Source organism: Anomaloglossus baeobatrachus, chromosome 6 (assembly GCF_048569485.1).
Source record: "Anomaloglossus baeobatrachus isolate aAnoBae1 chromosome 6, aAnoBae1.hap1, whole genome shotgun sequence".
Classification (NCBI taxonomy): domain Eukaryota; kingdom Metazoa; phylum Chordata; class Amphibia; order Anura; family Aromobatidae; genus Anomaloglossus; species Anomaloglossus baeobatrachus.
In genome coordinates, this window is record NC_134358.1 from 355,944,712 (window position 1) to 355,971,619 (window position 26,908).

The 26,908-nt window shown below is 48.6% G+C and overlaps 1 protein-coding gene across 3 annotated transcripts in view; it reads right to left on the bottom strand.

Moving 5' to 3' along the window:
• Positions 1 to 26,908, bottom strand: part of TRIP13 (thyroid hormone receptor interactor 13) — a 336,424-nt gene that overhangs the window by 226,561 nt on the left and 82,955 nt on the right. The gene's annotated exons all lie outside the window — the stretch shown is intronic.

Consider the following 26,908-nt stretch of genomic DNA (forward strand, 5'->3'; position numbering starts at 1 on the left):
GCAAAGAGGGCACACAGATCCCTTTTGGTTGACAGGCATGCCGTCGCCTCAGCCAGAGACATATTGCCGCTTTGAGTTGCTGGCGTGACCGCGCTAACAGTTCGAATTTGTGTCAGAAGAGGAGACATTACTCCTCTCTCCGATACTCACTCTCCTAGGCCGCAGGAGGAAGAAAGGCTCACCGAAAAAATTAATGATAGTTCTAGTGCTCGGAAAACCTGGTCTGGCTTACAGGTAAACCGCAAAAAAAAGGACAAAAAAAAAAAATCAGGCCCTAGCGATATTAAACTAAATATTGTTGTTCACATTATAAGGGCTACATGTAACCAGAGAGAAGTGTGGCTCAATGGTACATAAGCTGCATCGATCGTATATTCTGGTAAGACATAAACTAAGGGTACTGTCACACTTTAGCGACGCACCAGCGATCCCACCAGCGATATGACCTGGTCAGGATCGCTGGTGCGTCGCTACATGCTCGCTGGTGAGCTGTCAATCAGGCAGATCTCACCAGTGACCAGCCCCCAGCGACGCGTGGAAGTGACGCTGCACTTGGTAACTAAGGTAAATATCGGGTAACCAAGCGCTTGGTTACCCGATATTTACCTTTGTTAGCAGCGCACACCGCTTAGCGCTGGCTCCCTGCACTCCTAGCCAGAGTACACATCGGGTTAATAAGCAAACCGCTTTGCTTATTTACCAGATCTGTACTCTAGCTACATGTGCAGGGAGCAGGGAGCCGGCACTGGCAGCCTGAGAGCGGCGGACGCTAGTAACCAAGGTAAATATCGAGTAACCAAGCAAAGGGCTTCCCTTGGTTACAGCTTACCGCAGGCTGCCAGACGCCGGCTCCCTGCACATTCAGATCGTTACTCTCTCGCTGTCACACACAGCGATGTGTGCTTCACAGCGGGAGAGCAACGACCAAAAAATGAACCAGCACTGTGTGTAACGAGCAGCGATCTCACAGCAGGGGGCCAGATCGCTGCTCAGTGTCACACACAGCGAGATCGCTAATGAGGTCACTGCTGCATCACAAAAAACGTGACTCAGCAGCGATCTCGCTATGTGAGAAGTACCCCTTACTCTGTGATATATGCCACAAGTTGCCATCTGTCTCATATTACCACAAACTTACCAGTAGGAAAGTTTGTGTTCGAATTAATCCACATATCTGTCAGAATGTGGCAACATTAGACAGACTACTATTAGAATACCCTCTAAAGGCCAATCTCACTCGTGCTCAATCCATTGCTAATTCCAAAACACGATCAGCTCTGCTACATTCACATTTTGCTAGCTGTCTTAATAATATAACTGACTCTAATAATATGTATTCCCATGGAAGGTCAGTATAAGTAAATATCTACTTCATTCCTATACTTTTAAAGCATACCTCCTTATGAGTGTGTTATAATTACCATCTACCAAGTCTGTCTATATATCATCAGTAATATATACTGTATTTTAATGTCTTACCAGAATATAGACTAGTCATCAAACATCTGCTACGATTGATGCGGCTTCTGTTTCATTGAGCCGCACTTCTTGCTGGTTACACGCAGCCCTTAGTAACTGCCTGACTGGAATACCAAATCTGGTGGTTAATGTACAGACATATGTTTACATAAGGAGGCATGTTACACCTTGTGAATATCAGTCCACAAACTAAATTGTATTTTAAATTTGAAGTAACAACTTTGATTAAATGTTGCATGTCGATTCCAGTTATTTAAGAACTTATTCTATTATGCTCTTTCAGAATTCTGTTGGATATGTTATTTCCATATACTGTATGTATAATAAAGAAAACCTTTTTTGCATTGGTTGGGTTTGATATCCAGTATATTTATAAATATATTTTTTGTATTTGACATTTCTTTTTGTTACATATTGTTTTGCTAATAAACAGAAGCTTTACCCATGTTTGTATTAACCCATTAAGGTAGAAACAATCCTGGTCTAATTGTCTTCAGGTTTTTCCGCCCCACCCTTCATTTGTCATGAAGAGGATTTTTAACTTTTATATATAGTGTGCTGTAAGCATAGTTACTTTGTCAGGAATAAGCTTTTCTGCTTCAAACGCGTTGATGTTTCTTTGCTCTGCATGCCCTAATATGTTTATAACATGGGCTTTTTACATTTATAAATAAAATATTTTTATATTGCTGGCGCCAATTTTTTTTTTTTGTCATCCATTTACTGCAATGTGCCCACCGATTAATGATATTAATATTTACTGCTCCCCACACCCATAATCCCATCCACCTCTTTGCACTGAAGCCAGTGCTCAGAGGTAGGTAGGATTATGGGAGTGGGGAGCAGTCCGTGAATATTCATGTTTTTTAATAGCAGCACACGTAAAAGCCCAGCATCCAGCTTCCTGCAGTGGCTGAGTGGTCACAGGTGACGTTATTAAAAAGAAAAAAATGATTCACAGCTCCCTATGCCCATATTCCCGGGCGTGTGGAGCACCTTATATGCCGGTAGCTGATGGCGGTGTAAGTGGGTACACATGAATGACGTCATGTGCTGCGCCGCTTACACACTAAAGTCAGTTGCTGGCATGACAACATTGTCGGAGGATACCGGGAGGTGGAGTGAAGGTGAATTTAATTGTTTTTTTTTTTGTAATGGGGGATCATATGTGCCAGGATGGGAGGCATCTGTACCAGAATGAGAGTGACACGCACACCAGGATGGGGCCAGCATGGGGCTGTCTGCACCAGGATTGGGCCACCATGGGGCCCATCTGCACCAGGATGGGGTTGTTTTCAGCTTTGAATTATATTAAATCTGCAACAGCAAAAATCACATTAAATTGTTCAAAAGCATGCCAATTGCTTTTAAAGTTCTGTTATTCAGGTTAAAATTGCCCTGTTGGCATTTCATGATAAATAATTGGGTTTTGAGTTTGGGCACTGGGTCTCTGAAAGGTTAGTCATTGCTGCTTAAGACTACAGGAAAATAACCTGCTAGGTCCTGGTACCTATTTTTCATGATACAGAAGCAAAGAAAAGGGATTTATTCCATACTTTTCTCAAGATGGTGCTCTACTGTATTACAGTGATGTTCCTGGGCTGATGGAAAAAAAATAACATTAAAGTACAATGTGAGCAAGTGGAGACGCTTAAATCTATTCAGTCAACAAAAAAAAAAGTCTGAAAGAGGTGCACAATGGCATAAAAGTATGCTTCTGTGACTGTAGGGCAATTCTGTACACTTGATGGAAAGCTAAGAGAATTTAGACTTTGATCCTCGTAGTTAAGTTTCTTGAGGATAATAATTGTCAGTATGAGGTGATCTGAAAGTTCTCTCTTTGCTCCTTGGGCAGCAAGGAGGATACACGAAGTAGCCATGCTTTTTGTGTAAATGGGACAGCCGGAATTCATCACCGGAGCCAAAAAAGTTGGCCAACAAGAACATCTTTACAACCTGGACTCCAGAACATAGTTGCGAAAAGTTTAGTTTAAACCTCTCCTGCCAACACTCCACAATAAGCTTTAACTGTTGAAGCAGTTTGTGAAAGCTCTACCGAAAGAAGGAAAGACTACCAAGTTTCAGGGACTGTCCAAAGCAAAACTTAAAGAAGGTAGTTTTGTGAGTCTGGATATTCACAAACTCATGAAGGCTGTCGTGTTGGAAACAAAAATGAAAGCTGTTGAGAAAAGGACTTGCCATTTTTTTTTTCTAAAGAAGTTGTGAAGAAATTTCTTTGAAATATTTCAAAGCCTTAGATTGCCTTATGAATTTGAAGTTATATTTTTTTTACATTACCATTTTGACCACTTTCCTAAAAACATTAGTGCTGTTAGCCTAGAGCAAGGAGAAAGATTAACACAATATCAATTAGGATGGGACGACAATAGAAAAAAGGTAGACTATTAACATAATGGTGCTGCTGCTGCATGCGTCACAGAGAAGATCCACAAGCCTTTTAGAAGAGAAAAAAAAAAAAAAGTATTAAGGGAAGCTTTGAAGAGAAAAAGGAAAAAAAGGTGCAAGAACAAATTTACAACTGGATGCAACAATTATGGATGACTGCACCCTGCTATTTTTAGGCTGGATACAGTCTTCAGCGGTCAGAACTTTACCTGGCTCCTCCCGATTGCCCTGGTGCGGTGGCAATCAGGGTAATATCAGGGGTTAATGATAGCTAACAGATTCCACTAAGCCCTAGATTCGTAATGGGAAGAATCTATGAGACTCCCCCCATTACTAATCTGTAAGTGAAAAGAAATAAACACCAAAAAAATCCTTTCATTTGAAATAAAATACAACAAAAAAAAAAACAACAACACACACACACACACACACACACACACACACACACACACACACACACCCACCCATCTTTCACCCCTTTATTAAACTCAAATGCACAGTTCCAACGTAAATCGACACAAGGTCTCACGCCTATTCCGGCTCTGCTACATAGATACTAAAAAGGCACAGCTCTTGGCCACAGAACATGTCCGCACGCTGTGGGCTTTAGGCAGAAATTGACTTATGCCGGCGTCAGACGGTCAGATATATCGGGCGATATGTGGGTGGGCTCACATCGTAAGTGACGCACATCCGGCATAATTTGATATATCGTAGCGTGTGATAGCTACGAGCGACGGTGAACGAGTAAAAATACTCACCTTATCGTTGCTCGTTGACACGTCGCTCATTTTCAAAAAGTCGTTTCTTCTTCTCTGTGCCGCTTGTTCATCGTACCCGAGGCAGCACACATCGCTAGGTGCGACACCCCGAGAACGATGAACACAGCTTACCTGCGTCCCGATGGCAATGCGGAAGGAAGGAGGTGGGCGGGATGTTTATGTCCCGCTAATCTCCGCCACTCCGCTTCTATTGGCCGGCCGCTGTGTGACGTCGCTGTGACACCGAACGTCCCTCCCCCTTCAGGAAGTGGATGTTCGCCGCCCACAGTGAGGTCGTCCGGGAGGTAAGTGCGTGTGACAGGGGATTAACGACTTTGTGCGACATGGGCAACTAATTGCCTGTGACGCACAAACAACGGGGGCGGGTGCGATGGCGCGATCTATCGTGTGACGCCAGCATTAGCCGCAGCGATGAGCAGTGACGTAAATCAGTTTATCTGTGGTCATAGCTGGAGATTCCCACGGTACCTCAGCTTTGAAAGCAGGTAAACTTACCTCCGGGGACTTCATTAAACTCAGGGACCTCACCTCAGGTGAGGTCAGAGTTCACAGACCTGCATCTCTGGCAGAAAACCGCAATTTTGTCAAGAGACGCAGATTTGATGCTGAAATTTTTAACCGCATTCCTGCACCAAATCTGCATTTCACAATAACGGTTTTGATGCAGTTTGAGTGCGGTTTTCTGCCAGGAGATACAAATTTGATACTGAAATGTCTGCACCTCATTTCTGCACTGAATATGCATCACCTGGCAGAAAACCGCACTGAAATTGATTATTACCTGGAGTACCCTGAAAACGTCGGGCACAGGATCAGTGCATGGGTTCTAGGTAACCTACGCGGATCTGGACTTTTAGAGTCCAGGTCCACCCATCACTAATTATGACCCATCATTGAGCAACAAAGATATTTGGAGTTACCACATCTAAAAATTGCCAATTAAACAAAAGACAAGCATGTGATCAATAAAATTCCCCTCTTTCCAAGCTCCTGGTTACTCTGCATCCAACATCACCTGAATAAACTGCATTTTCCACTTTTTCCCTCAAGTTCTGGCCTGACTTGGTCAGGAACAATGGGTGGTGCAGCAGCCAAGTCCTACCATTCCTCAAGCCCTATGCAGTTTTGTGCTTGCAATTTGCACAACCTTACCAGGCAAGCAGCTTCCTTGAGTCTCTATTTCTTTTTTTTTTCCCCTACTAATGTCACACATGGAGCACCTCTTCTAATCTCTTATAAAAAAGGATAAGGGAATCAGTGAGCTCATGGCCTTTCTATGGTGCTACTTGGCAGCACCAGAAGCATCGCTACAAGTGCATCTCAATAAATTAGAATATCAAATATATATTATAATATAAGGGAAACTGTTTTACAGCTCAAAACATTGCTCAATTATTTGCTAAAAATCTCATTTTGCATTATAGTACAGTTGGAATAATATGTGAAATTTCACTTTTAATTGTTTGCATGCCATTCTCAAGCAGTGATGGCTCCCCTCTTTTCTGGTGCCTTGAGAAAGTATTCGGCTCACTTGAAATTTGCAACCTTCTCCCACATTTCAGGCTTCAAACATAAAAGATAAAAATTTTAATGTTATGGTGAAGAATCAACAAGTGGGACACAATTGTGAAGTTGATTGAAATTTATTGCTTATTTTAAACTTTTTAAAAAAAATAAATAACTGAAAATTGGGTCGTGCAATATTACTCAGCCCCTTTACTTTCAGCGCAGCAAACTCAGTCCACAAGTTCATTGAGGATCTTTGAATGATCCAATGTTGTCCTAAATGACTGATAATAAATATAAGCCACCTGTGTGTAATCTAGTCTCCGTATAAATGCACCTGCTCTGTTATAGTCTCAGTGTCCTGTTTAAAGCGCAGAGAGCATCATGAAAACCAAGGAACACATGTTATGTTTTTAGTCTGAAATGAGTGGAAGGAAAAAGTGTGGTAGAAAAAGGTGCACAAGCAAACAGGAGAACCACAGCCTTGACAGGATTGTTAAGAAAAGGCCATTCAAAAATTTGGGGGAATGTAATGCCCATGCCGGCATCCACACACTCTCCTGCTCCCCTCCCCCAGCGAGGTCACAGATTCCCTCACCTGCCAGGCGTTCCATGACAGTGGTCCTGTCCCATGCTATAGCCACAGAGAGCATCTGTACTTGACAGGCTCCAGGCCTCAGACCATAGGGCACGATCGCGGCCACGCCCCTTTCTTAAAAGCGCCAGCGTCCCCCTAACCAGAAGTGCCTCCTAGGTATTTAAGGCAACTCTGGCCTTTTGAGACTTGCATGGGCAAGGAGTTAAGAGTTAGACTCGTTGCTGACGTCAGGTTCCCTAGCACTCTGCTGCTGCTGTCTGTGCTAGTTCTGTTTCTTACATCCATTTGCATTACAGAGTGCTGCCGTCATTCCCACCAGCTGCTGCTGCTGTACCCATCTGTCCATCCATCCCGGACGGATCCATTACACCCGCTGATGCAAGCATCCTCTGCTGCATCAATCCATCCATCCATCCATCTATCCTGAACAGATCCATTACACCCGTTGCTGCAAGAATCCTCTCCAGCCGCTGCTGCTGTACCCTTTCGTCCATCCATCTATCTCGGATGGATCCTTGACACTTGCTGCTGCCGCAACCCATTGTCAGAGACCATCGATCCCGCACCCCTAGGGCCAGTTGTCGCAGCACCAGTCTTCCCGAGTGGCATCCGGACTCGCACCAGCAGCATTGCACCTCCACCATCAGGGGCTCTGGAGAATACCAGGTGCAGGTTCGTAGTCAAGCCCCTCTGGGGTTTCTGTGTTCTGTGGCCTAGTGGGTTTACTAACACCTCAGCTTGCACGGCGAGCGCAACAGGGAGATTCACAAGAAGTGCACTGCTGCTGGAGTCCGTGCTTCAAGAGCCAACACACACAGACGTATCCAGGACATGGGCTACAGCTGTGGCATTCCTTGTGTCAAGCTACTCATGACAAATAGACAACATCAGAAGTGTCTTACCTGGGCCAAGGAGACAAAGAACTGGACTGTTCTCATTGATTCAAGGTGTTTTTTTGTTTTTTTTTGTTTTTTTTTTAAATCAGGTTCATTTTTATTTAACAGCAAAATTATACAACACGTAAAATAAATTCCCCCATAAAAACATCACAGAAAGGGGAAAATCCTTTAGTCAGTAACAAAAACCACACCAATTACATAATAAACAATGCACCTGTAGTCCACGTCTCACTTCAATATGGGTCACAAATGGTTCCCAATATATTCCCCATAGTATAAGTTACCCAGCATCTTTAGGACATATACCGTATATATTCCAGCAATACGTATATCACCCTATTTGAGTAAATTTGTTAATCGGTTAGAAGGAGAAGGACCTGGTCGCCCGAACTGTCCTGCAGTAATGCCGAGGAGGGAAGGCCTGGGGTATTCAACCACGCCCCCCAGATCTTCTAGAACTTCTTCAATGCATTTCTTTTAAGGTATACTCCTCTCTCCAGTCGAAGTATAGAGTTTACTCTTTCCCTAAGATCCCCGATGACCGGAGGCGCCGGGTCCAACCAGTAGTAAGCCAACAATATCCTGGCCTGGTACAAGAGACATGTAATACCGACCATTACCGGCGAACTCAAGTCCATCCCCCCTTCCAGTAGACCCCGGATACATATAATAGATCTTGGCTGTAAACTGATATTGAAAACTTGTCTAACCAATTCTAGTACCGCCCTCCAGTAATCTTCAGTCTTCTCACAGGACCACAACATATGCATCAGATTAGCACCCTCCTGCCCGCACCTAGGACACAGATCATCCATCCGAACGCCCATCTTATGCAATAGACTAGGTGTCCTATATACTCTATGCAACAGGAATAGCTGTGACCGTCGATGGCCTTCAGATACAGCAAGGCTTGGAGTCTGAGACAGGACCTCACCCCACTGTTCCTCTGTCATAGTGCCCATGTCCCTCTCCCACTTCTCTCTAGCATGCAAAGGGAATTTGTTGAGATCTGGATAACATTACTGTATATAACCTATAAATAATACCATAGGAGCGGTCAGATGTCAACAAATCAGTAAGAGTGTGATTCCGCACTATCCTAATGTCCATACGATGTGTCTGCGTCTCATAGGCGTGCCGGAGCTGCAGGTATTAGTAAAAGGAACTGTGTGGTATCCCAAACTCAGCTTGAAGCTGGTCAAAACTTTTAACTATGTTATTCTGAAGAATCTGAGACACCTGATGCACCACCCCTACCCTCCCACATTCTCCAACCCGGGAGTCTCCGCAGTCCTGCCAGTCCATGATTATGCCATAAGGGCAAGAACTCAGTCATTCCTGATATTCCCAGCAACTCCTTCCCACTATCCCACACCTTGTATATCAATGCTAATGTTGGATATTATGGTCCTCCTCTGGGAGAGTATCCTGCGTCCAAAAAAAGCCATTGGGTGTCCCCATTTTGCAAGGCCCCTCACCAATTTGCCCCCAGCGTCATATGCCTCATCCTTTCCCCACCCCCTGAAGTGCTGCATCTGTGCCGCAACATAATAAACTCACAGGTTGGGGACTGCCAGACCCCCCTCCTCTTTCCCTCTCTGCAGGGTCTCAAGACGGATTCTAGCCTGCTGCTTTTTCCACAAGAGTTCCCAGAAAAAGTGCTGATTTTACGGAAAATACGTAATTACTTACCGGTAATGTGTTTTTTCTGAACTCATGACAGCACCACGCAAGAGAGGATCCACCCTTCAAGGACAAAAAACCTCCAGAATAAAAAGGGGCAGCACCTCTCCCCGCATCAGATTGTTACAGAGCATGAAAGGACCTCAGTAAGAAACAATGTTAAAACATAACCAGCACCAACATTAACCACGTGTAGCTAAAATACTGCCAATTTAACCACCACATGCATGGAGGGAATATAAGGGTGCTGTCATGGGTTCAGAAAAAACACCTTACCGGTAAGAAATTACGTATTTTTCCAGCACCACGAGAGAATAACAGATTACAAGGAATATTCTAAGGGGGGGGGAGGGACTACAGATTACAGAACCAATCTCCCCAGGTGAAGTCAGTAAGGATAATGCCAACCTATAGTGCTTATAGCAAGTGGAAGGTAAAGACCATGTGGCCCCTTACAAGCTGCTCAATGGTGACATACGATCTTGCAGGCTAGGAGACGTCATTGACCTTGTGTAGTGATCTTTCAGACCTGCAGGCACATACCTACCACGAGCAGAGTAGGAGAAGAATTGGCTTTTCTGATCCACCCACCAAGTGGATTTAGAAGCTTTGAGCTCTCAGCTATTACCATGAAAGATAACAAACCGGACCTGCCTTTTCTGCATACAAATATTCCATAAGGTAATTGCTAACGTCTAGGCAATGCCCCCTCCTCTTCCTGATCTTTCGGACTATCAAAAAAGGATGGAAGAACCATCCCTTTTAAATTATGAAAATCATGAATTACTATCAGGAGGCAAGGAGGGGTTTGTTTCAGAGATGGATTGTTTAAGTGACATGGATCCTAAGGAAGCAATGGAGCTTCACCAGGGCTGGTAGGACGAGATTAAAATCCTATGGAGGCAAGATATATTGCTCATAGGGCTAGACCATATCCTAATGAACTGGGAATCCAGCCGGTCTCCAGTCAGGACATAATTGTACCAGGTTGCAAGGGATGATATTAGAAATCTCCGTGTACGTACTGACTGACACAGTGTAAACCCCTTCTGGAAGAACTCTAATAGTACCATAACTGGCGCTGGTTCAACTGGGCTCGCCCATGGGGACAAGAATTTTGTCCAGCCTTTATTTTTTTTTTTGTCTTATTGTAACCGGCGTACTATTCTGTATAAGAGTAGGGACTAGAACAAGAGAGAACTCTGATTCATAAGGTGACCTTTCAAAAAACCATGCTGTAAGATGCAATATGCCTGACAGGGGGTGAAGATCAGGACCCTGAGTGAGAAGGTCTAGTAGCTTCAATAGGACCCCTGGCCTGGAGAACGACCATGTAATCAGGCAATAGAATCATGGTGTATCTGGCCAAAAATGGGGCTATCAGGGTCATTACTGCCCAGTTCTCGATTTTTTTTCTTAAAAAACAGCTGAAAAGAGGCTATGAGTAGAAAAAAAGTTATAACAAGGCCGAAGCTCCATTCGAACAGCAGGGCGTCCACCCCATGAGGTTGATCCCTTGGATTTAGAGAACAGAACCAGTGAACCTTTTTGCAGGTCACAAGAGGTCTATTTTCGGAACACATGTAACGGATATCGAATTGAAAATGGACTGACTTAAAACCCACTCCCAGTCTCAACTTGCTGCGGCTGAAAAAGTCCGCCGAACAGACTTCTTTTCCCCATACAGGTGTGGCGCCCTGGCCTAGCCAGGTCGTCACAGATAACACAAACACCCCCGACCCCTAGGACAGGAACATTAGTCAAACACAAAATCCTTGTTGCCTCCCTCCAGTGTCTGATGTCCACACTAGGTGGGGGCGGGGCCAAGGCGGTTGGCCGCACCCACCGAGGAGATCACAGGCCTGGAGGCGGGAAAAGTGTCAGTTCAGTGTTGAGCAGTGAAGTGAGAGGAGTAAACACTTGGGTGTCTGGGTTGGAGCCCAGGCACTGACAGCAAGGTTGGCAGACGGTGGTGGCCGTCTGCAGGAGTGGTGAATCAACGCGGAACCGTAGGACCGGGGTCGGGCGACGGCCCGCCGGTACCGACCGGGGAGCGAAGTGAAGCTAGCACACACAGGCAGGGCCATCGGACCTCGACTAGGCTTGGAGTCGCCGTCAACAGTCAAATACGAATGTGACTGGAACCCCAGGGGTTTCCTAACAGCAAAAGTCCCGATTGAAGGCAACAGTCCACACCGTGAGGGTATACAGCCACCGCCAATGGCTAAAGACCCAAGGGCCAGCGCCTGCGGGCACAAAGGGTTCCTCCGGCACTCATACACCGGGGAGCGGACTACTGCTGGGAAGCCACAGTAGTCAAACAAGAACACTAAGGTGCAGGGAGAGACAGGCACCATCACCTGTCCAGGGAGAGATACAGCAGCCGGCTGCGAGACCCGTCCATCCAGCCGTTTGGTTTACCAGAGACTTTGTGCCTCATTTGCTGAGTGAGTACATCTGTGCCATCCGGCACTGCGCCGCGCTGTCCCTGCAACCCTGCACCTCACCGGCCCTGCAGCCCCATCACCTCACCAGGCCTCGGAACCACCAACCCCTACCCACGGAGGGGGGGTAAACAACATCCCAGCTGCTCCCCACCATCGCTCCCGGGATCCCCGTCACCAGCAGCGGCGGTGCCAATCTTCACCGCAACCCGTGGGTGGTGTCACGGATTAAATCCCTCAAACCAACCACCCCTTTCACTCACGGGCGAGCAGCGCTCGAGTTCCCGGATCCGGCCCACCGCTCGAGCCACCGAGCAGCAGCAGCGCCGGACCCGAGCGTTAGCGAGCCCAGCGGCGTCCCCTCCTCCGCCCGCGACAACTTGGTGTCACGAACAGTATTGAACCCAGCTACTTACCAGTAGAAGTGCGCCTTGCAGTCCCCGCCGGCGGCGTCCGGCTGAAAATTTTGAAGCGCCGCCATCTTTGGCGCGAATATCTCCCGCTCAAGCGTTTTCCCCGAGCAGGAAAAGCGCGAAAATGAAGCCCCGCCCCCAACAAACGGAAGTGCTAGAAAGAACCAAGGGGGGATGGGAAAAAGCTGTTGGAGGAGTGGCGGTTGCAGCTGCCGCCGCACCCGTAGTTGGAAACTGGGTAGCCCAGGCTCCGGCCGCAGGAGCGGGGGAGGCCGCGGGCCCAGCGGTCGCCCAGGTGATGCCGTTCTCCCTGCCCTATGTGCCCGGTGCTTCCTGGCTGCCGCAGTACGATGGGAAGCCTGATGCTTTGCAGGTGTTCCGGAAAAATATTAGCCCGGTCCTGGATTTATATCCCTTGGCCGATAGGCAACGGGCAGCGGTAGTGCTAGGGCAGCTAACCGGTGCGGCTGAGCAGGAGGCGGAGACCTGGACCGACCCGGACCGGGCCTCGGTGACTACCATTTTCGAGAAATTACAAATCGCTTTTGAGATCCGCACAGAAGCGGAGCTGCGGATGAAGTTTTATCAGTGCCGACAACGGCCTGCGGACAATGTAAGAGACTACGCCCTGCGTCTGCAAACCGCCCTCCGTACACTGAAGCGGGTGGACACCATTAATGATGCGGACAGCAATAAGATGCTAGTAGAACAATTCCTGCAAGGGCTGGGGTTCGTGGAAGACCGCAAGCAGCTGCGGCTGTGGGCCCTAGAACACCCCAATCTGGACTTTGCAGTGCTGAAAGAGCGGGCCATCAAGGCCATGCAGGCCCCAACGCCAGACGCTCCTGAGGCGACTTCGTGGCCGGCTGAGACCGCTCCTATCACGGTGGCACCTCCACCCCCGGCTCTACCGGCCCCTGCAGCGCCCGTCAGGATGATGGAGGAACTAGCGGCCCAGGTCCGCCGCATGGATGGAGACCTAGCCAAGATACTCGCTGCACTCCAGCTTCCGACGAGAGTCAAGCCCCCAGGAGGGATCCAGCTCCCGACAGCCCAGAGGACGTCCCCTGGATGCAGCGAAGAAGGACCAATGACTCACGGTATGGGCCTCCTATTTGTTACAGGTGCAACAAGCCTGGCCACTACGCTAGGCGGTGCCCGTTAAACGAGCAACCCCTGGGGCCAAGGGTCAATCCTCAGGAGTAGATACCAACGCCCCCCCCGATTTGCGAGACCGGTACGTCGGAGCTCGCCCCATCATCCCCCTGGCAGTGGACGGCATCCCGCTCATGGCCCTCTTGGACACTGGATCACATGTAACCACTATACCATATACACTGTACCAGCAGTATTGGGGCACTGACGAACTTGCCCCCTCTGATGATAGCCTGACCCTTATCGCAGCCAATGGACTCCCGCTAACCCAGGTGGGATACAAGCAAGTGACCCTGAACGTGGGGCGTGCAGAGCTAAAGAATCAAGGGATGATTGTGGTAATGAATGAACCCAGTGACCATACCCCGAAAGTAATCTTAGGGACCAATGTGACGGAGCATTGTATGAGAGGTGCTGAATCTGTTGCAGCAGTTGGCCGCCACAGCAGGAGGGGGCCGACAGAGGGCTGTGCAGCGTGAGATCCGGGCCGTTCTGTATCGGCAGCAAGTGAACTCAACTGGCGGAGAGATTGGTGGAGTGAGGGTGATGGATGTGGCCCCCTTAGTAGTGCCACCCCGAAGTGAGATGATGATTTGGTGCAGGGCAGCAGTAGGCCCCCAGGGGCGCGACTATCCGGCGATGGTGGAACCCACGCCTTCTGAACACTGGCCCACGGTGATGGCGGCCAGAGGGGTGGTTGACGTTAAAAAGGGGAGAGTGCCTGTACGAGTGCTGAATTGAGGAGAGGAGGAAGTTAGGCTCCCCCGTTACGCTACCCTTGCCAAGTTGCTCACCCTAGACCCTCACACCATTCACGAAGCTGCCCCTCCTACCTCAGCATCCCCTACCAGCAACCATGCACCCCTAAACAGTTAGAGGAATGGTGCCAGGAACTACACGTAGGTACTGAAACCACACATCACAAAGAAGGGGTATACAGGTTAGTGCAAGAGAGTATGAACAGGTTTTCAGCAAGCATCCATTAGATTTTGGGAGGATTAAGGGGATTCAACAACATATCCCTACAGGCCTACACCCACCCATCAAAGAGGTATAGGCCCATTGCGCCGGCACACTACCAATGCGGCAAAGACATGTTGAGGAACATGAAGGAGGCAAGGGTCATTCGGGATAGTTGTAGTCCCTGGGCAGCCCCACTGATGCTGGTAAAGAAGAAGGACGGCACCATGAGAATGTGTGTGGATTACCGGAAGATCAACCAGATCACGCATAAAGATGCCTATCCCCTCCCCCGTATCGAAGAGTCGCTAGCTGCACTGAGAACTGCTAACTTCTTCTCTACCCTTGACCTTACTAGCGGGTACTGGCAGGTGGCGGTCGCCCCAGAGGACCGTGAGAAGACGGCATTCGCTACTCCCATGGGACTCTGCGAGTTTAACAGCATGCCGTTCGGGCTGTGCAATGCTCCTGGAACCTTCCAACGGTTCATGGAGTGCTGCCTGGGACATCTCAACTTCGAAAAGGTCCTACTGTACCTGGACGATGTGATCGTGTATTCTCAGACGTATGAGGCCCATCTGGAACACCTGGCTGAAGTGTTTGCGTCCCTAGCCAAATATGGGATGAAATTGAAGCCCTCTAAGTGCCACCTACTGAAACCCAGGGTGCAGTACCTCGAACACGTGGTGGGCGCGGAGGGAGTCGCCCCAGATCCCGAAAAGATCACTGCCATTCAGGACTGGCCGAGGCGTACCACGGTGAGAGGTGAGACAGTTCCTGGGCCTGGTAGGCTACTATCGCCGCTTCATTAAGGGATACACGAAGATGGCTGCCCCCATGCAAGACCTCCTCGTGGGACAGACCAAGGGTGGCAGACCCTCTGGAACCCCGTTGGCGTGGGAAGAGAAGCATGAGGAGTCCTTCCGCCAGCTGAAGACGGCCTTGACCGGGGAAGAAATCCTGGCATACCCCGACTATAATCTCCCATTCATCCTCTACACCGATGCCAGTAATGTAGGCTTGGGAGCCGTCCAGTTCCAGGTCCAGAACAGAAAGGAAAAAGTGATCGCCTATGCCAGCAGAAAACTCCAGCCCACGGAGAGGAACCCTGAGAATTACAGCTCCTACAAGCTTGAGTTCCTAGCCCTGGTGTGGGCCATTACCGAGCGATTCCGCCATTACCTCGCGGCAGCGAAGTTCACTGCCTATACGGACAATAATCCATTAACCCATCTGGACACGGCCAAGCTGGGCGCGTTGGAGCAGCGGTGGGTGGCCAGGCTGTCTGATCGTGAAGTCATAATTAAATACCGAGCCGGCCGCAAGAACACCAATGCGGACGCGCTATCCCGGATGCCCCACCTATCGGATGAGGGGTCAGAAGGCGATGATCTCGAAGAAATCAAGCTGCCCGCATTTCACCGGCCACCAGTCGAGAAGTTGCATGTCCAGCAGCAACAGGCGATCCTGGACCCGCTACCCAGTCAGGGATGGCAAGAAGCCCAAGACCAAGCGCCTGCCGTCCAAGTGGTCAAGACCATGATTGAACAAGGTTCCACTAGAATGGACCCTGCTGCTCCTTCTGAGGCCCAACGGCTGTGGAAAGAACGAGCCCGGCTGCATCTGGACCAGGGGAAACTGTATCGGGAACTGATCAACCCGAAGACCCATGAGAAAGTTCGTCAGCTGGTGATTCCTCAGGCTAGCGTGCCCACAGTTCTACGGGCTTACCATGACGGTGCCGGGCACTTTGGGTGATAGAAGCTGGAGATGCTGTTGAGAGAGCGGTTCTATTGGAGTGGGATGCGGGAGTCTGTGGAGGCCTGGTGCCGTCCCTGTACACTGAGAAGAAGGGACGAGGCCAGCCAGAAGGCCCCTCTACGCCCAATCATCACCCATCAGCCGCTGGAGTTGGTCGCCCTGGACCACGTCAAACTCACCCCTAGCCAAAGTGGGTACACCTATGCCCTGACCATCGTAGACCACTATTCGAGATTCCTGGTGGTTATCCCAGTCAAGGACCTGAACGGCCGTACTGCCGCTAGAGCATTCCAGGCCTACTTTTGCCGACCGCACGGGTACTTAGAGAGGGTGCTTACCGATCGGGATCCGGCTTTTGAAGCGGAGGTGTTTTAAGAATTCTGCCAGTTATACGGCTGCAAGAAGATTCGGACCACGCCTTACCATGCCCAGACTAATGGCATGTGTGAGAAAATGAATCATCTGGTCCTGAGTCTCCTTAAGACGCTACCGTTGGAAGAGCGGAACCTGTGGCCAGAAAAGCTGCCTGACCTGGTCGATATGTACAATAACATCCCCTCTAGCTTCACCAAATGTACACCAGCGTATTTGATAAGAGCCCGGACGGGCCGGTTGCCGGTGGACCTAGAAATGGACTTGGAGGCTCCAGAGGCCCTCCCTTCAACTGCGGGATGGGACACTGGGCGGAGAGCGCAGTAACGACAGGTCCAGGAGTACGTAGAAAGGAACCTGTGTCGGAGTCGGGAACAGCAAGAACAGTACTTCAATAGGCGGGCTCCAGCTGGTCCCTTTCAACCTGGGGATGTAGTGCTAAAACGAAAAAGAACAACCCATAAGCTTGATGACCAGTGGGAAAAGACCGTGTATGTCATACAACCCACTGAATGGGAGAATGAGAAGGCCTACCAGATCAGTAGTGACCAGGGGAAGACTTCAACCACAGTCTCTAGGGACCACCTGAAGAGGTGCCCATCTCCATTGAGGGTGGCAGCTGAAGTTCCGGCCCCCAGATCAACCGGGGAGAAAGAACAAGAGGTGATCCATACAGTAATGGGTGATTTCCCAGCGGACTGGCCTACACAGAATGGCGTGGTGCTTATTCTGGTGATAATGTTCCCACAACCTGTGGAGGAAAAGGAGACTGAAGTAACTGCCAGTGAACCAGTGCCCAGGGCTGCACCTGTACCCAGTCCCCCTGAGTCTCCGCCGGCCCCACACAGTAGACTGGAAGAGGAACTGTCTCTTCTGTCCCCTTGTCCTCCACTGATAACATGGGGCCCAGAAGGTCCACACGCCCTAACCTAGGTCAACCCCCACTTAAGTACAGGGAAACTACCATTTTAGGGGTGTTGTATGCAAATTGTGTAAATATGCGTTTGAATGAATCAGCAAAAATCAAACGAGTTTATCATCTGATTATCTGAGTGATTACCCCGGCCGTTGCCGGCAAGTTGTCCCCGGAGGGACATTAAGGGTTTCAAATATGCATGAGGAACTGCTCATGGACAAGGCTGAGAACTTGCAAGCCACCCACGAACTTGTGGGCTTCTAAATACGTTGAGGGGTGCTTTTCCATCGGAGCCGCCTGCGGAGAGGCAGATTGGAGGAAGGGCCCGCAGCAGAGCAGGCTGGGGCCCGGCCACCACCAGGACTGATGGCCATCCTCCGGGGGTCAGGGGCCCCCCCAAGGACGTGGGGTCCCTGAAGTGACAGTCGGGTGCGAGTAACCGTACCCGTTCCCGCTCGGGCAGCCTGAACCTGGACTGGGGTCAAGGGGTGCTGCCCACTTCTTAGGGGCAGCATCAGGGCTAGGTTGCTTGGGTGGGAGAGCGGAAGACATCCATCCGTCCGTCTGTAATTAAAGTGTTTATGTGCAACGTTAAAGTGACCTAACAAATATGCTTATGTTGAAATGTTTTACTGTTACATGTTATTTATCTTTTACAGTTTTGAAAAATAAAACCGGTGGACGGGCAGCCCGCGGACGGTCTGCATTTTACCAAGGGGGAATGTGGCGCCCTGGCCTAGCCAGGTCGTCACAGTTAATACACAAACACCCCCCACCCCTAGGACAGCAAAATTAGTCAAACACAAAATCCTTGTTGCCTCCCTCCAGTGTCTGATGTCCACACCATGTGGGGGCGGGGCCAAGGCAGTTGGCCGCACCCACCAAGGAGTTCACAGCCCTGGAGGCGGGAAAAGCGTCAGTTCAGTGTTGAGCAGTGAAGTGAGAGGAGTAAACACTTGGGTGTCTGGGTTGGAGCCCAGGCACTGAAAGCAAGGTTGGCAGACGGTGGTGGCCGTCTGCAGGAGTGGTGAATCAACGCGGAACCGTAGGACCGGGGTCGGGCGACGGCCTGCCGGTACCGACCGGGGAGCGAAGTGAAGCTTGCACACACAGGCAGGGCCATCAGACCCAGACTAGGCTTGGAGTCGCTGTCAACAGTCAAATACGAATGTGACTGGAACCCCAGGGGTTTCCTAACAGCAAAAGTCCCGATTGAAGGCAACAGTCCACACCGTGAGGATATACAGCCACCGCCAATGGCTAGAGACCCAAGGGCCAGCGCCTGCGGGCACAACGGGCTCCTCCGGCACTCATACACTGGGTAGCGGACTACCGCTGGGAAGCCACAGTAGTCAAACAAGAACACTAAGGTGCAGGGAGAGACAGTAACCATCACCTGTCCAGGGAGAGATACAGCAGCCGGCTGCGGGACCCGTCCATCCAGCCGTTTGGTTTACCAGAGACTTTGTGCCTCATTTGCTGAGTGAGTACATCTGTGCCATCCGGCACTGCGCCGCGCTGTCCCTGCAACCCTGCACCTCACCGGGCCCCGGGACCACCAACCCCTACCCACGGAGGGTGATAAACAACATCCCAGCTGCTCCCTACCATCGCTCCCAGGATCCCCGTCACCAGCAGCGGCGGTGCCCATCCTCACCGCAACCCGTGGGTGGCGCCACGGACTAAATCCCTCAAAACCAACCACCCCTTTCACTCACGGGCGAGGAGCGACGCTCGAGTCCCCGGATCCGGCCCACCGCTCGAGCCACCGAGCAGCAGCAGCAGCGCCAGACCCGAGCGTTACCGTCCCCTCCTCCGCCCGCGACACAGGAACCGGAGAGGGATGATAGAAAACACTCTGCTAAATAAAATTCTGCCTGCTATGTCCATTAGCACTCTGGACCAGCATGCCTCCAGTGGATGAGGTATATTACCCTCGCCTAATTTTGAAGAGGATTTTTACCTGACGACCAGTCAGGTAGGGTAGGGACCGACCCACTGCTCATTCTACAGCCAGCAGCATTCTGGCAAGTTTGAGAAAAACATAAGATTCACTTCCAGACCACACTCCTCGGACTGGGTGACCGCGAATGTGGGCTCCCCTTGTGCAGACTTGCGTCGGTAGGAAGCACCTTAGGCTTTCAGGGCATCCGAAGCATGTTTCTTTAGTACAAAGGTTTAACCAGCAATGCAGGGATTCGACTGTGCTGGAGTGTAATGCATTTGTTCAAATGATCTCCAACAATTGCTTGATACTTCAAGATGTCCCACTAAAGGTTACTCTGGTGCGCGCCCGGTCCCATCAAACTGCCGCAATGGTGGATGTAAGGGAACCCTGCAGGGACATAGCTCTTTTGAGAGACAACCTTGGGGCCTCTGGTGCCTGATCTATTAGTACCTGAAGATTCTCCAGCAAGGAGTCCGGAAAACGAAACACCTGAGCATCTGAATCTAAGTGAGTCCAAGAAATATTTGGACCTTCCCTGGACACATTCCTGCCAACACGGGAAAGGCTCCTAAACTGGGAGAAATCAGGAAAGAACACCTTCCCGCAGAAAGGTGGCACGATGACGGGCAGGCCTGCCGTCAAACAAGAAGTTGGCGAGGTAAGGGATGACACGCACTTCTTTCACTGTAACTTCTGATATTCTTGCAAAGACTCTCGGCCCACCGCCATTCCTTGGAAGGGTTGCATACCGGAATGTCAAACGTTTTCTTCCATAAACAGGCTACCCTGAGGAACTCAAACTGTTGAGCTGGACATGATAATATGCATCCTTCAGATTCACTATTGTTATGTGAACACCTGGAATAAATTCTTTCACACTGGACCTCCTTGACTCCATTCTGAAACTCATTAAGATGAGAGAATTGTTTGCCAGTCTGGTTGAGGCCGCAGATGCGTCTAAAGGAACGCTGCTGCCCCTTGTTAGAAGAGGAGAGGGAACATGATTTGTCTAGGTGCTCTCTCGTATAGCTGATCCCTCGTACTGCCAGGGACCTTGCGGTGTAAGTAGCTACAATAGCTGGGTGCCAAGCCACAGCTGAAAATACCCATCCTTGGGAAGTGGTGGTATTTTCACCCAAGAATGATTCAAGTCCTTACAGTTCTCATTAGTCACAGAACCAGGGATTGCCCGACAAGCCCCTCAGCTGGTACTTGTCCAGTCTCAAACTGTATAGAAGCTGTGATCTGACGAGGGCAGGTTCATTCAGCTTAGAGTGGCCGATGACTATTTGAAACATTGGTAGCAGCGACAGCCAGCTTAAGGGGCCCCGTTTCAGAAGGGACAGGCTGCTTCCTCAAAGGGTATTCTGGGTTGGACTTTGCCTATCCGTTTGCTTCCATTATTTTGCAATGAGGGACTATACTTAAAGGGAAGGTATCGCGGTTTTTTATTTTTGTATTAAAAATAGTGATTATGAAATCAAGTATTTCTAATACAAAATAAAAATCGCAGCTTATTTAGTTTTTATGTAATTCTTATTTTACTGGAGGCACTGGGGGCTGCCATGCTGGATTTGCTGTGTGTGTAACGACAGTAACTCCTTCCTTTATGGCAGCCCCTGTGCATAGACTGATAGTTGGGCTCCGACCCCATGCCATACGTTACAGTGGGCGTCTGCTGTGACCTGGACGCGCCCCCTGGGCTGTCCAGAACACAACAGAGGGAGGAGTTCAGCGCCATTATTGTGGAGCTCACAGCGTGTGCTGTTTGCTCCACTTTACCCCTGTCACCCGCTGGGATGTGTGAGTACGGGCCGCCTCTCCTCCCCTCGTTACTGTCTCTGATGACATCCCATCCCTCAGTTCTCCCCAGCCCCTGCTCTGCCCCAGCTACTGACGCCGCCCCTCCCCCCAGCTGCTAGTGTCTTCAATGACACCCCCTCCCTCCGTTCTCCCAAGTCCCCGCTCTGCCCGCTGCCGCAGCTCCCCCAGCTCTGCCCGCCGCTGCTGTGTGTGTGTCACAAGGTCCCCATCAGGGGTGATTGTGAGTCGGCGCTTGCGATGCTGTGCAGTGAGCTTCCAGGACCTGCGAGGGGATCACATGGGAAGCATGTGATATCTCCGGATGTTGTGAGTGTGTGCGCGCGATTGTACAGGTATGTGCGATATCGTGAGTGTGTGTGAGTGTAAGCGATCGGATGTGTGAGTGTAAGCGATTGGATGTGTGAAATGTCGGCCGGACGCAGGGGAGGATGGCATGCAGCACAGCTGCCTGGAGCGCCCACCGGAGGTCACAGGGAGGAATGATGTGAAAGGGGTGTGTGTGTGTGTGTGTGTGTGTGTGTGTGTGTGTGTGTGTGTGTGTGTGTGTGTGTGTGTGTGTGTGTGTACGCGCGCCACTGCATGTAAGTACCTGTGTGTGTACCGGTGATACTGTCTGTACGGCTGTGTATCTAATCCTGTCATGTGACACTGTCTGCTGAGCCGTGTATCTAATCCTATCGTGTAATACTGTCTGCTCAGCTGTGTATCTAATCCTATCCTGTGTGATGTCTGCAAAGCTGTGTATCTAATCCTCTGCTGTGTGATATTGTCTGCACAGCTGTGTATCTAATCCTTTCCTGTGTGACACTTTGTGCACAGCTGTGTATCTAATCCTATCCTGTGATACTGTCTGCACAGCTGTGTATCTAATCCTATCCTGTGATACTGTCTGCTGAGCTGTGTATCTAATCCTATCCTGTGTGATACTGTCTGCACAGCTGTGTACCTAATCCTATCCTGTGATACTGCCTGCTGAGCTGTGTATCTAATCCTATCCTGTGTGATACTGTCTGCAGAGCGGTGTATCTAATCCTGTCCTGTGTGATACTCCTGCTGTCCTTGGTGACACTTTAGGCATTTCTGATCACCAGGAAAATGGCTGTGCATTATGTCCTTACATGTCATTCTCTGTTATCTGTTGTAAACACTCAGATTGTGATGGCACGCCTCCCCCCTCCCAAACAGGAGAGCAGACTCCGCCCACTTTACGGCAGGCTGTAATCTGAGCTTTTTATACAGTGGAAATTCAGTAGGATTTCAGAAGCTGCTCTCCCTAGTGTTTAACAGTGGAAAATATCAAACTTTTTAAAAAAATTTTATATTTTGCACAATTAAAAAAAAATAATATTTAAACAAAAAACATTTAAACATTACTACTTTACATTTTTTCAGTTATTTTTTTTTTTTTTGACGATACCTTCCCTTTAACAACAACCGGGAGGCATTTCATTTTCCCTCCTCTAGGCCATAAACATATAAAACTGAGATAGTTTTTGGGTGTCATTTCAGGGATGCCCGTAGTGGGCCTGACCACATTCACTAGTCTCCCATTGTTCTCCATCGAGAAGTATGAACAACCTGAGTCACTGTCAGACATGGAGGTGGAAGCTGAAGAATTACAATCACCATTGGACCTGTCTGATTCCCCATAAGCAGGGAAGGCAGGTCTGGATTTCTTAAGGCTATGCTTTTCATTGATAAGGAGCTAAGGAACAAAAGATGCAGCAAAACTGTCAATCCAACATTGGGCTTGTCGCCTATAGTAACCAATTGCAGCACCGCAAAGGGAGTTCCTGAACTCAGCACTAATCCAAGACCTCACCTGATAGGGTTTGCCTAATACCTTCCTGGCACCGCTTCTGAGACCAGGTAACAGACAGCTCCTGATTACAGGGAGCGAGGTCCGGTTATTGAAGTGTATCCATTGAGTCTGTCCCAGATATGATAAAAAAAAAAAAAAAAAAAAAAGCAAGAGTAGCTCTGAACAATGTGAACTTTCACGAATGTCAATTACCACTCAGATGCAAAGAGGCAGAACCAGGTTAGAAGGAGGAAGGATGTCATCTGATCAATCTCCCCTGCAGGCTCTGGGCATCGGTCCTGCTGGACTTTAGACTCCACTAGTTGGACCAGGCGCCGTTCCTTCCAGAGTATCCCGCATGAGCCAGCATACCCATCCACGTCAAGGCTTACACTTTTGTTGCCCCATCTGAGTGCCAGCCTGCGCTGTGTGTTAGTAGTAGAACTGGAGGTTGTTTACCTCTGACTCATTTCTTTTTTTTTTGTTTTTTTAAATGTCACGAATGCTCACATCTAAAGGGTTAATCAGCCATTCAGAGCGACCGAAAAGAGCCATCTGAGTGCAGTAACCGTCAGCAACCTGCCCCCTCTGTCAGTGACAGCTGTCAACACAAAGCTGTCACTGTGTACATGTCAGCTTGCAAGAACGGACTCAAACTCATAACATGCTATGCATGTTATAGGGGTTTTGTTGCTAACTGTGGAGGCTACCCCACACTAGGGGTCTGCAACACTAGGTTCGCAGGCTACATGCAACCCTGGAAGCTGCTTCCAGCGGCATGGGGACTCATGTATTCCACCGGAGGTGTGAAGCCATAGGTTCGTCTCACCTCAGCCAAGCCTTACCACATATAGCCATTGTCACTTCCGGGAGATGACGTCAGTCGAGCGTCATCTGAGAACCCAGAGAAGATCTCGCACCTGCGCACACTCACCACTCGGCGGCGGACATCCCCAAGATGGCGTCCCCCATTGTCGCTCCTGCCCAATTGCCCGAAGTGGCAGGGCAGAGATTTGTTAGACCCCGAAAGGACACCGCAGCGCCAGCACTCCTCCACTTACCTCCGGGAAGGTAAGAGGCGATCTGTCAGTGTCACACTGATATGTATAATATATTGCAATGCACAAGCATTGCAATAAAATACACTAGCGATCAGACTAATACAATGTAATGTTCAAAACTGGGACTAAGTGAAAAGATAATAATAAAAAAAAGTTATGTAAAGAAAAAACAATAATGGAAAAAAAAAACCCCAACAAACACAACACCATAAAGGGCACATAGTACAATGGTATAGCTGAAAACATCATTTTGTCCCGCCAAAAAAAAAAACAAACACTAGCCACCATACAGCTTTGTTAGCAAAAAATAAAAAAAGAAATATAGCTCTCAGAAAACAGCAATGCAAAACTTATTTTGTTTTTTTTTTTATAAAATTGCTTACACAAAACCTCTCTCACACTCTGGGGAAATTAAGTGTTTGATACATTGCCTATTTTGCAAGTTTTCCCACTATTTTGCAAGTTTTCCCACCTACAAAAGAGTGGAGAGGTCTGTAATTTCTGTCTTGGGTACCCTTCAACTATGACAGACAGAATTAATAAATACAAAAACTTTTTTTTTTTTAAATTGCAAAAAAAAGGTATTTCTTTATTTTCCAGGTCACCGTTATAAAATTCTGTTAAGCATCTGAGGGTTCAAGGTGCTCACCACACACCTGGATAAATACCTTGAAAAGTAAAATATCCAAAATGGGGTCACTACTATTTAGGCACATCAGTGGCACTGTAAATGTGACATGGCATCCGATATATTACAGACAATTTTGCTCTCCAAAATCTAATTAGCGCTCCTTCCCTTTCAACGCCCAAACAGTAGTATAACTGAGGGTATCGGTACACTCAGGAGACTGCACAACAAATAATATGGTCCAATTTCTCTGATTACCCTTGTGAAAATGAAATAAGACTAAAGCAATATTTTTGTGGAAAAAAGAAAAAAAAAATATTTTCGGTCACAAAGAACCCTCAAATTAATTTCAAATGTGATCACTAAAATAAAAAAAAATTTAAGTAGTTCTGTAATTTGTTAGAAAAAAAAATATAAAATAAAAAAAAAGGTATAAGCCCTTTACTACGGTCAAACGGATTAAAAAAGTGGCAGAATAGGGTACTTATGCCAGATCGCCAGTTTAAACAGCAGTCAGGAAAGAAGTCAATAGTGCCCCCTCAGCGTCGGAAAATCTCCGAGGTTTCAGCTACCGGGGGTAGCCAAAACCCTGGAGATCATGATTCGGGCTGTTCTTTCTGGTCCCCATCACGTGAGCATCGGTATTCACCATATACAGATGATCACGTTACAGTAAACGGCGGCGCTGGTAAAAAAAAATGATTATCTCCCACCTGGCATGATCAAACATGTCAGATGGGAGATAAATCTGCTCCCAGGGTCCCACCGGTCCCTCGGTGTCGCCAAATTGCCCCCCCCGACCCCCCAAACGATCTTCCAAGATGGCAGCGCGTACAACCAGCATGCCTGCTGCATTCATCATCATCCTCATTTCTGTAGCATGTGACCTGGCACATGCGACAGAAAAGTCGTCCCCAGGTACCTGCTGTTGCTCCGGTCCCTGCGATCCCTCCTCCTCCTACTCCTCCTAAAAAGATGGCGGCTGCATGTGCAGACAGCGACTGTCAGCCGGTTCTTTACAAGCAAGGACACTGAGCTCACTGCCGCTCATACTGCTGTAATGTGGACCGGGGGAGAGTGAGTGCAGCAGCCACATTCTTCACATGGAGGACATGCTGTTCCAGAAAATGGTGAATACGTTCCCTGAGCGTGACCCTCATATTCTGTAATGAGGTTATAGCAGGTCATTCTGCCTTCGGTTAGACCTGGGCAGTGTGAATGCAGTATTCTCAGGTCACTGCACTAACAATTCTCACATGGAGCGCTTGCTCTTCCAGAAAATGAGAGATGCTCAGATAATGTATGCCCCTTATATTCAGGAAAGTCCAGAGCCATTGTGGGATCTCCAAAATGAATTACGGAGGACCGGGATTATTTTTTTCTTTTCAATACATTGGTGAACAAGGGAATGTATTGTTGAGTGTTCTTTGAAGTAAATAAAAAAAAATTGTCTTTTTTTTTGGCTGGAATCACACTTCCGAGTGTAAAATAGGTCCGATTCTCATGCTAGAAAGTCGGACGATTTCTGTTCACATTTCAACAGTGTGCAATCAGTTTTTACCCTCAGTAGCTGCTATTCATGTACTCCTATGTACAGGAGCATTTACAGTGTTCTCTGCTACATGCGTGAAATGTATTGAGAAAAACGCATGTCACTAGGATGGTGTGTGTGCCGTCCGTGTGACATCCGTTTTTTTTCAGGCACCCAGACTTGCATTGAAGAGACCCGTGCAAGAAACTCACCAAAACGCAGCATGCTGTGATTTTTTTCTCAGTCCGATTTGGAATGAGAAAAAAAAAATTAAAAAAAAAAAAAAAAAATAGTAGATGGGAGCTGCCTCATTGATTAACATTGGTCCGAGTGCAAAGCGAGATTTTCTCGCATTGCACTCATGCGAGTTAATCGCAAGTGTGAATTTGGCCTTTTATTTATTTATTACTGACTGGGTTAGTGATGTATCGGTTAGCTGCCGTGACATCATTAACCTCTGGGCTTGATGCCAGGTGATATTACACAGCTAATATCAACCCCATATATTACCCAGTTTGCCACCGCATCAGGGCAACGGGATGAGCAGGGGCGAAGCGCCAGGATTGGCGCATCTAATGGATGCGCCTCTTCTGGGGCGGCTGCGGCCTGCTATTTTTAGGTTGGGAAGGGCCAATAACCATGGCCTTCCGACCCTGAGAATACTAGACTACAGCTGTCCGCTTTACCTTGGCTGGTAATCTAATCCGCGAGGGGGGCCCCACGTTTTTTTATTATTTATAA